We start from the raw sequence: 12,447 nt of genomic DNA on the forward strand, positions 1-12,447 counted from the left end.
ATTTACAATCGCACCCCAAACCATCAGTTACCTAGGAATAAACCTAACCAAAGAGGCAAAGAATCTGAACTCAGAAAACTATAAAGTACCCATGAAAGAAATAGAGGAAGACAAAGAAATGGAAAAACATTCCATGCTCATAGATTGGAAGAATAAATATTGTGAAAATGTCAATGCTACCTAAAGCAATGTACTCATTTAATGCAATCCCTATCAAAATACCATCATTTTTTTTTTCAAAGTAATGGAACAAATAACCCTAAAATTTATATGGAACCAGAAGAGATCCTGAACAGCCAGAAGAATCTTCAAAAAGAAAGCCAAAGTTGGTGACATCACAATTCCAGACTTCAAGCTCTATTACAAAGATGTTATCATCAAGACAGTATTGTACTGGCACAAAAACAGACACACAGACAATGCAACAGAATAGAGAGCCCAGAAATGGACTCTCAACGCTATGGTCAACTAATCTTCGACAAAGCAGGAAAGAATGTCCAATGGAAAAAAGACAGCCTCTTCAACAAATGGTGTTGGGAAAATTGGACAACCAGATGCAGAAAAATGAAACTAGACCACTTCCTTTCACCACACATGAAAATAGACTCAAAATGGATGAAGGACCTCAGTGTGAGAAAGGAATCCACAAAATCCTTGAGGAGAACACAGGCAACAACCTGCTTAACCTCAGCCACAGCAACTTCTTCCTAGAAACATCACCAAAGGCAAGGAGAGCAAGGGCAAAAAATGAACTATTGGGACTTCATCAAGATCAAATGCTTTTTGCACAGCAAAAGAAACAGTCAGCAAAACCAAGAGATACCTGACAGAATGGGAGAAGATATTTGCAAATGACATATCAGATAAAGGGGTAGTATCCATAATCTATCAAGAACTTATCAAACTCAACACCCAAAGAACAAATAATCCAATCAAGAAATGGGCAGAGGACATGAACAGACATTTCTGCAAAGAAGACATCCAGATGGCCGACACATGAAAAAGTGTTCAACACCACTCGGCATCAGGGAAATACAAATCAAAACCACAATGAAATACCACCTCACACCAGTCAGAATGGATAAAATTAACAATTCAGGAAATGACAGATGCTGGTAAGGATGCAGAGTAAGGGGAACCCTCCTACCTTGTTGGTGGGAATACAAGCTGGTACAGCCAGTCTGGAAAACAGCATGGAGTTTCCTCAAAAAGTTTAGAATAGAGCTTCTCTAAAATCCAGCAATTACACTACCAGTTATTTACCTGAAACATAGAAATGTAGTGATCTGAAGGGGCACATGGACCCCAGGGTTTACAGCACCAATGTCCACAATAGCCAAACTATGGAAAGAGCCTAGATGTCCATCAACAGATAAATGGGCAAAGAAGATATGTTTTATATATATATATATATATATATATATATATATATATATAGAGAGAGAGAGAGAGAGAGAGAGAGAGGAGAATGGAACACTATGCAGCCATCAAAGGAAATGAAATCTTGCCATTTGCAATGACATGGATAGAACTAGAGGGTATTATGCTCAGCGAAATAAGAGAACAACAATTATCGTATCGTCTCTCTGATATGTGGAATTTGATAGGCAGGTCAGGGGATCTAGGGTGTAGGGAAGGATAAAATGAAATAGGATGGGATCGGGAAAGAGACAAACCATAAGTGACTCTTAATCTCACAAAACAAACTGAGGGTTGCTGGCAGGTTGAGGGGTATAAAGAGGGTGGTTGGATTATGGACATTGGGGAGTGTATGTGCATTGGTGAGTACTGTGAAATGTGTAAGCCTGATGATTCACAGATCTGCACCCTTGGGGAAAATAATACATTATATATTGATAAAAATAATTAAATGAAAAAATTATTATGAGGGGGTAAAAAAGAAGTGAAGTTCAATTAGTCTCTTAACAATTGGCAAAGAGGGACACCTGGGTGGCTCAATGGGTTAAAGCCTCTGCCTTCGGCTCAGGTCATGATCCCAGGGTCCTGGGATCAAGCCCCGCAGCAGGCTCTCTGCTCGGCAGGGAGCCTACCTCCCCCTCTCTCTCTGTGCTTGCCTCTCTGCCTACTTGTGATTTCTGTCTGTCAAATAAATAAATAAAATATTTTTTTTTAATTGGCAAAGATTCTTTAAAATATGTTTATGCCAGTGTAGGTGTGAGTGAGTGCAGACTAGTACTTAATTTGTTGGTGACATAATACTAAAAATAAACTCAAAATGGATTAAAGACTTAAATGTGAAACCCGAAACCATAAAAATCTAAGAGAATACAGGCAATAATTACTCTAATATCAGCCACAGCAACATTTTTCTAGATATGTCTCCTAAGGCAAGGGAAACAAAGGCAAAAATTAGCTGTTGGGATTACATTAAACTATGAAGATTTTTGCACAGTGAAGGAAACAATCAACAAAATTAAAAGGCTACCTACTAAATTGAAAAAGATATTTGCAAATGGCTATCCTATAAAGGGTTAATATACAAAATATGTAAAGAACTTCTACAACTCAACACCAAAAAAAAATTATTTAAAAATGAACAAATGAATTGAATACACATTTTTCTTTAAAGAAGACATACAAATGGCCAACAGATACATGAAGTGTTGTTCAACATCACATCATCATCACAACATTCACACGTTCAACATCAAAACATCACATCACGTTATCAGGGAAATGCAAAGCAAAAACCACAATGAGATATCATTTTACACCTGTTCAAAATGGCTATAATAAAAAAGATAAAAAATAACATGTGTTAGCAAGGATGTGGAGAAAAAGAAATCCTCATATATCGTTGGTGGGAATGTAAAGTGGAACACCCACTGTGCAAAACAATGTGAAGGTTTCTCAAAAAATTAAAAATACCACATGATCCAATAATTCCACTACTGGGTATTTACAAAGAAAATGAAAACACTAATTTGAAAAGATATATGCACACTTATGTTTACTGCAGCATTATTTACAATACCAAGATATGGAAGCAACCTAAATTAGCATCAATAGATAAATAGACAAGGAAGATGTGGTACACACACACACACACACACACACAGAGAAGAATATTATACATCCATAAAAAAAGATGAGATCTCACCATATGCAACAACATGGATGGACCTAGAGAGTATTATGTAAGTGAAGCAAGTCAAACTGAAAACTGCAAATACTACATGATTTCCACTATATGTGGAATCTTAAAAAATAAAACAAATAAATACACAAACAAAAAGCAGAATCAGACCTGTAAATACAGGGAAAAAATCGCTACCAGAGGAGAGAGGAATGGGGGAGATGGGCAAAATGGTTGAAGAAGAGTGGGAGATAGAGGCATTGAGTTATGGAATGAATAAGTAAGGAATAAAAGGCACAGAATAGGGAATAAAGTCAATGACACTACAATAACATGTATGGTGGCAGATGGTAGCTATACTTGTGGTGAGCTCGGCATTATGTAGAAGAAGTTGAATCACTACATCGTACACCTGAAATTAATGTAACATTTTGTGTCAACTATACTCAAATTAAAAAAAAAAGAAAAAGAAATCTGCTGGTGACAGTGTAAATTTGTAGTCTTTCTGGGGAAATAACATGGCCATATGCTGAATGTGAATTTACCGGATATAAGTCTTTATTTCAGATTGTCACTTTTCCAGATTTGTCTTATAGAAAAACACATTAGACAAGTGGGGAAAGATGAATATATAAAGATGTTTATTTTAGCACTAATTTTAAAAGTAAAATTAGCAAGCAATCTAAATAATAAGGAATAGGGAGTAAATAAAATAACTTTGATACAGGCATACCAGAAAAAGCCATGAAATTTTAAAGTCATATTTTAAAATGCATCTAACAAGCTAGGAAATGCTTAAAATATATTTTTTGAAAACACAGGTTATAAAACACTCTGCATAGTACCTGTGTTTTAAAACCATATCTATATACAAATCTAGAAATACATAAACCAAAATATTAACTTTTCTTTTTATTCTAGATGGTATAATTCTGACTCATTTTCTCTTGCATTAATCATTCTATAACTTCTATATCTTCCAAGAAAAAAGTTAGATTTGTATTTTAGATACAAAAAATCAGAAAAAAACAAGTGTTATTGTTAAATAGACCCCAAAAAGATGACTGAAAAATCTATGACAAAAAAATTACCAAGAAAAGAAAAAAAATTGAAAAATTTATAATTACAGTAGATTTTAAATGAAAAGTAATGTTGTTATACTAATTTGCAAAGTCTACCATTAGTGATAGAAAAATATTAAAGTAAATCTTCTTATTCCAAAGCTGGTGTTCTTTACAGGTTATGTAAACCTAAAAGGCTTCTGCTTAAAGCAACATTGCTATCAGGAAAGCAAAAATTTGTTTTTAATTTAAGTTTTTATTTCATTTACACTTAATTAACAGATGTGTGATATTAATTTCAGGAGTAGAATTTAGTGATCATCACATATAACATCCAGTGCTCATCACAAGTGCCCTCCTTAATACCCATCACACCCGTGTAGCCCATCCCACCCACCCTTGCATCAACCCTCAGTTTGTCCTCTACAGTTAAGAGTCTGTTTTATGGTTTGCCTCCCTCTCTCTTTTTTTTCCTGTATGTTCATCTGTTTTGTTTCTTAAATTCTACATATGAATGAGATCATATGTTGTCTTATACTGACGGACTTATTTCGCTCAGCATAATACACTCTAATCCATCCACATTGTCAAAAATGGCAAGATTTTATTCTTTTTTTATTGCTGAGGAATATTCCATTGCATGTATTCCATTGTATGTAGCCCACTGTATGTATACATTGTATGTACATATATTTGCATATTCTTTATCCATTCATCATCTGATCCACATTTATTCTCTTTCCATAATGTGGCTATTGTTGATAAGGCTGGTATAAACATTGGGGTCCATGTGTCCTTTTGAATTAGTATTTTTATATCTTTTGGATAAACATCTAGTAGCACAGTTGCTGGGTCATAGAGTAGTTCCATTTTTAACTTTTTGAGGACCATCTATACTGTTTTCCAGAGTGGCTGTACCAGTTTGCATTCCCACCAACAGCGTGAGAGGGTTCCCCTTTCTCCACATCCTTGCCAACTTCTGTTTCCTGACTTGTTAATTTTAGCCACTCTGATAGGTGTGAGATGGTATCTCATTGTAGTTTTGTTTTGTATTTCCCTCATGATGAGTGATGTTGAGTATTTTTTTCATGTGTCTGCTAGTCACTTGAAAATCTTCTTTGGGGAAATATCTTTTCATGTCTTCTGTCCATTTCTTAACTGGATTATTTGGGGTTTTTTGCATATTGAGTTTGGTAGGTTCTTTATAGATTTTGGATACTAACCTTTTATTGGCTATGTCGTTTGCAACTATCTTCTCCCATTCAAAGTCTGCTGTTTAGTTTTGTTGATTGTTTGCCTCATTGTGCAGAAGTATTTTATCCTGATAAAGTCCCAATAGTTCATTTTTGCTTTTGCTTCCCTTGTCTTAGGAGACATGTCTAGTAAGAAGTTGCTACAGCTGAGGTCACAGAGCTCACTGCCTGTCTTCTCCTCTAGTATTTGTATGGTTTCCTGTCTAAAATTTAGGCCTTTCATCCATTTTGAATTTATTTTTGTGTATAAATAAGAAAGTAGTCCAGTTTCATTCTTCTGCAGGTCGCTGTCCAATTTTTCCAACACCATTTGTTGAAGAGACTGTCTTCTTTCCAATGGATATTCTTTCCTGCTTTGTTGAAGATTAGTTGACTATATAGTTCTGGGTCCATTTCTGGGTGCTCTATTTTGTTGATCTATGTGTCTCTTTTTGAGCCAGTACTATACTGTCTTGATCACCACAGCTTTGTCATACAACCTTGAAGTCCGAAATTGTTTGCCTCCAGCTTTGCTTTTCTTTTTCAAGTCTGATTCAGCTGTTTGGAGTCTTTTGTGGTTCCGTACAAATTTTAGGACTGTTTGTTCTACCTCTGTAAAAAATGCTGCTGGTATTTTGATAGACATTGCATTAAATGTGTAGATTGCTTTGGAATGTCATCTGCAAATGGTGAAAGTCTGACTTCATCCTTGCTGATTTGGATGCCTTTTAGTTCTTTTTGTTGTCTGCCTGCTGTGGCCAAGCTTTTCAGTTCTACATTAAATATCAATGACAAGAGTGGACATACCTCTCTTGTTTATGACCATACATGAAAAGGTCTCAGTTTTTCCCACTGAGGAGGATACTCACTGTGGGCCTTTTGTATAAGGCCTTTATGATGTTGTGGTATGTTCCCTCTATCCCTACTTATTTGAGCGTTTTATCAAGAATAGATGCTGTACTTTATCAAATATTTTGTCTGCATCTACTGAGGATCATATGGCTCTTATCCTTTGTTTTATTAATGTGCTATATCACATGATTGATTTATGAATATTGAACCATCCGTGCAGCCCAGGAATATATCCCACTTGATCATGGTGAATGATTCTTTTAATGTTGGATTTGATTTCCTAGTTTGTTTTTTTTTTTTTTGAGAATTTTTGCATCCCTGTTCAGCAAGGACATTGGCCTCTTAATTTTCTTTTTCAGTGGGGTGTTTGTCTGGGTTTAGAATCAAGGTCGTGCTGGCCTCATAGAATGAGTTTGGAACTATTCCTTCCATTCTTTTTTTTTTTTAATAGTTTGAAAAGAATAGGTATTAACTCTTCTTTAAATGTTTGGTAGAGGGGCACCTGGGTGGCTCAGATGGTTAAGCATCTGCCTTCAGCTTAGGTCATGATCCCAGGCTCTTGGGATCGAGCCCCACATTGGGCTCCCTGCTTGGCACGAAGCCTACTTATCCCTGTCCTCCCTGATGGTGCTTTCTGTTACTTTCTCTGTTCCTATCTCTCAAATAAATAAATGAAATCTTTTTATAATAAATAAGTCAGTCATATTTGGCACTCAAATTGATAAATAGACACATTCATTTATATGTATATGTATGTGTATGTGTATATACATATTTTTTTTCTCTGCCAAAATAATTTTTGAAATCTGGAAAGCAGGTAATTGAAAATAGAATGCTGCATTCCTTATCCAAAGAGTAATGAGTTTAGCATCAAGACATAGACGTTCATTTCCTTGAACCCCTAAAAGTTTAGATAATACCAGAGTTTCTTTGTTTTCCCCAGAATCTTTTTTCTTATGACATTCCAGGAACTTGGTTATTTCCCACACTCCTAGAGAACGTATGCTTTTCATAAACCTTGCTGAGACTCTTTTAGACTAAGCGAAATGACTGGCATTGTGGAGAAAGAATGCACTAAAAGCAATGGTGCTAGGCTGGCTATACCTTCCTGCAAGAGCGATCAAAACATGGCCCTGCTCTAATGCCTAGGCAGGGTATACAAAACATGCTTTCTGGCAAAGGGCAAATAATGGTAATAATTATACCCACACAGATGAAGGAATTTAAAGAAGCATCCCTAATACTCAAAAACACCCACCAAATCATGAATGCTAATGCTAAGAAATCCCAAAGAACTTAAGAAAAATCTAAACATCTCCCAAAAAGGCACAAAATTTTAGTGATAGGAAAACATTTATACTTCATTACTCTTTTAAAGAATCCTGCTAGCAAAAGACATCAATATTTGTTTGAAAATAGGATGAAAGCCATATTTGGCAGAAGCACATTTGAAATCTTTCCAGGATATATTTTTGTTCTCAATGGAACAACAGAACTTGGCCTTTATCCAATTTTAGAAAGGCACACACATATTCATGTATGTACATGTTTATTGCAAAGCAAATGAAAAGTGTAACTTTAACAGATATTCCTCCCCGCTTACCTCAACCAAGTCCCTTTTTTTCCCTGACAGATGCAAAGACACAATTAGAAATAACCTAGATGGTTATAAGAGCTGTATTGATGCTTTGAAGGACTGCTGGGGACGGGGGGGCAGAGATTTTGTTATGTGTCCTCTGCTAAATGTGCTTTTATACATAATATGTATCTATGCAAATATACAGTTTATAAATATTATGTTGTGTCAACTGTCTGAAACTTGCTTATTTATGGATAGAAATATGTCTTTGAGAACTTTCTTTCCATTTGAGTACTTATATCTGTTCCTCATAACCAAAGATCCATTACATAAGACTAGCTGATATTTATTGGACACCTATGCAGAAGACACTCTTGGTGTTTTACTTGTGTTATTTCCTTTAATTCTCACAAATAGGGTGGGTATCGTTTTACAGATGAAAAAATAAACAGAAACAGAATAACTAAACAGAAAAGTTTAGTTACTTCCCCAAGGTCACACTGTAAGGAGACAGCAGAGCTAGGTTTTGAATCCAGATGGCCACATGCTTCTCTACAGTATTTCACAGGATTCTTTATAAATACTTAACATTCCTTAAAAATATTCCTCCAGTAGTAGACAATCAGCTTATTACAAGTCTTTTTTTTTTTAAATAAACATTGCTGCCATAAACTTCCTTATCTCAAACTCTTTATGTATACCTGTGAGCATCCCCTAATGTACACACCTAGAATTACAATTCCTGGTGGAAAATTAATCATAGGCCATCCTTCAGTATTTAGTTTTATTTTGTTTTGTTTTTTGTTTTTCTGGGTTTTTTCCCCATAGTGAAAAATGTGCTTCTATTAAAGCATGGGAACAGGATCCATGGGCAGAAAAGGCTGTACTTGTGATTGTGAGGAAGATTATATACTTTTTAGTTAGTGAGGATTAGGGAAAAGTGAGTCTCTAAGGAATCTGTGTATGTGGAAAGTGAGGTTTGCAGGGGCTACCGTAGTAGACAGACCTAGATTCAAATTGTGTTTTTCTACTTAGGGTTTTGGGGGGAAGGTCTCTCTAAACATGTTTACTTATATGTGAAATGAAAATACTGACTGTACTTAAAAGTATTTAATAATTTTGTTGGAGATTAAATGAATTAATGCATGAAAAGAATGTAATCCAGTGCCTAATACATACTTGAATGGGAAACCTCTGAATCCTAAGTCTATCCCCATTTCTTCTTTTGACTCATTCATTATTCTTTCCTGTTATACTATAAGCAATCATTTCTTTTTCTGTCTCTCTATCTTTGTATTCACAAGAGTTTCTGGTAGAAGGGACTAGAGTTTCTATACGTATCTGCAAAAGCTCCTGGAAAAGCTCCTAGTGTTATTCATGTTTAATAAATGAACAAATAATGGAGGTGCAGAAAGCACATCCCAAAGTGTTCTAATTCTTCCAAATCTTTTTGACCATCTGATCTAAGAATCTCTTAACATATTGCTTTACATTCCTTCCATTCAAACATACCCAATTTTCCTTTGACACATTGTTTCATGGGTCAGTGTTAAAAAAAAAAAAAAAAGAAAGAAAAATAAAAAAAATCTGAAGAAGAGATAACTGATTTTAAAAACCTAAAATCTCTCTGAAATATATAATTGGGCCAAAAAAAGCAACCAAAAAATTTTTACCCTTAGTGCTCTGATCTGATCAAGGTAACAACTGTGCAGGTTCTTCTGGCCACAAAGTAAATGAGTGGTTCCCGCTCTCATTTAGTTATGTACATTGATCAAAATAAGTGGGGAATGAGAAATTTCCATTCATTCCCTATTGTATAGACACAGCAGGAAGTTGTTGCAGTTTGTTTTATTGTCTGCCTGGAGGAAAAGTCATTCTGTTGTTTTAATAATACATCGTGATGGTTTAATGATGGATGGGGTTTCAGAGCTCTTAATCAGCTTCCGACAATGACTCGCACAAACTGAACCCATGTAGCTGGCACAGGTTCAGAGAAGAGAAGGTGCAGACATGCGAAGGAATGCCACCTAATTTACAATGAACATGCTAACATCATTCATTACTTTATCATATGGTTTCACATTTTGTTTCACTAATTTTGTAGGGTTTTTTTCTGTCCTCTTTTCCTGTCTACTTTTTATTCTCATTTTGTTCATTTCAATACATTTTGTGTGTCCATACCTGATTCCAACCCCTATATTTGTAAATTCTGCTTTCATTTGAATAAAAATTTGGGATTCATTATTATTAAGGTCAAAGGAAAAAAAATATCTGCAGCTGAATGTGTGTGCTTCCCGAAGTACAAAAGTGAAATGAAATGTAGGCAAAGTATCAAAACTGAGAATGTAAAGAAGTACACGAGTGCAGGGAATTAGAAGTGGTCTGGGTTCCATTTGCCTGATATGCATAACTTCTCCCCTTTACCACAGTTTTTATCATTCTGCATTTGTATCTTGTATAATTTGTTATAAGAAAACTGAGAGAACTAAAGGATGGCAGTAGAGAGTTAGGGACCAGGTTCAATCCCGACATTCATTTTCAGATTGGGCAGTAAAGGGTTTAGCTCACAGAACCTAGAGAAAGCATTTATCGAGAGTGCAATAATAGGGCATGAAAAGATAAGACATAACAGAACAAGAAGCAGAGTCCTGTCCGTGATCAGGTGCAAACTTGGAAAGTAGTTCTGGAGGCTTCTGCCAAAAAAACAATGCCGTATGGCAGAGGCAGATGTCCAAATGGTCCAAATAATCAGCCTCAATCCTACCATCATGGACCCAAAACACCCATTAAGGGCTGATGCACAGCAGCCTTGATCCTGTGCCCACTGTGATATGCTCCAATTCTACTTCCAAAGAGCGGGGTTATTTCTGACTCCTTTCCTACCAACCACGGCACTAATGAATTGTTCCTTTAACTTTAATTGTGCAAGATCTAGAAAGAAATAATTGGCTTAGTATAGAAAAGAGAAATATTAAAATTGCATCTTCAATATCACAAGAAACCCTCACAGTGTCGCATATCAAAGTTCCAAAACAAAAGTGTAATTGGCTGGAGCTCTAGTGGAAAACATGTGTAGAGTGAAGTTCTAACATCAAGGCTAGTGCCCTAGTCCTGCAGAATCGGCACAACTCTCAGCTGTAGGACATGTCTCTATCTTGGTTCTCTCAAGATTCTTGTCTTATGTAAGTTTCCTGGTTGTTTTGCATCACTGTAAAGCTATTATCTATGACCAACACCAAGCACAGCATGCCAGGCATTTCCTTATATTTATATTGATAAATATTTTCATAGAAGTCTTAGTATGTCTGAGAACCATTGTTCAATTTCACAGACTTCATGTAGAATCTGTATTCATTAAACCTCTGTGGTTCTAAGCACAGTCACTCCCAATTTGACACACTCAGAGCCAACACATATGACAGTTCATTAATTTCCCATTGGTGGTGTGTACATGCTCTCAGTAACTTACTGCTCAGACAGGGTCACTTTCTGAGCTGCTTTCCAACTACCCAGGAGCTAATTGATTATACTTAATTCTTGGATAATCCTCTACAATAGCTTCCCGAGTTGCCACTGAGGTGTTACACACACTTTTCTGGGTCAATAAGGTATGGTTTACTAAAGCTTTTATTCAGCCACGTAATCATTTATAGATCACATACTGAACACACATTTGTGGTAAGGCAGTGTGATAAGCCTGAGGCTGTGAAGACACAGCTTAATCACATTACAACCTGGGGAAGAGAGATAAATGCATAAACCAATGGGTACAACATGTGAGAGACACTGCAAAAAAGGATACCACAGGAGAACAAAGGAATGGTCATTTCTAATTGGGGAGAGGGAGTGGCCATTTCTATAGCTCAAGAATTCCTGAAGTACCATTAAAAGAATTTCAGATGCAGCTAAAATGTGTGTCATTAAACAGAAACTCCAAAGATACAGAATAATATACAAAATAGGATATTCAAAACTTTGCCCTTGTCCCTATCCAGGTGAATTCATAGTTTGCAAAATGCTGATCTCATTCAGGAAAATAAAGACAAATATCTGTTTCCTAGTATCTCTTCCAGATACTCCCATGGTCTCCTCACCACTGCGTTTGACCTCCTAGACAGAATGTAATAAAGTCAGTCTTTCCAGTTAATGGTTAATGGCTGTGTTCACTTCAGAAGGAAGTCAACGAAATGTATGCATTTCGTACATTTTCACCTGCTAGAATTCTTAGATTAATTTTTGTATATTTATTCTCCTTTAAAGTTATTCTCTTTTAAAAAGCATATTTTCAAACCATTTCATCAATATAAAATTTAAAATATTATGTATTAAATATTCTCTGTGAAACACATCTTGGTGCTATAGCTCCTCATCTTTAATCCTTCAAACAAATTCAGGATAAAATTATAGCACTACGGTAAGAATTGCTAATGCTTTCTATTAAAAAGTTTTGATGATTTTCATGTTCTCAGATATGTAAATTCCTTTTTGCGGTGACTTTTTTGTTTTTAAAGTAACCATCAGTAGAATTAAGTCATTTTTAGTTGTCAGACGTCCAAAGGCTAGTAACAGAACATTTGTTAGCTGGTTCATAGGATTCTCAAGTTGAGATTGATGTGATTATTTATA

This window comes from Mustela lutreola, chromosome 5, assembly GCF_030435805.1.
Source record: "Mustela lutreola isolate mMusLut2 chromosome 5, mMusLut2.pri, whole genome shotgun sequence".
Classification (NCBI taxonomy): Eukaryota; Metazoa; Chordata; class Mammalia; order Carnivora; family Mustelidae; genus Mustela; species Mustela lutreola.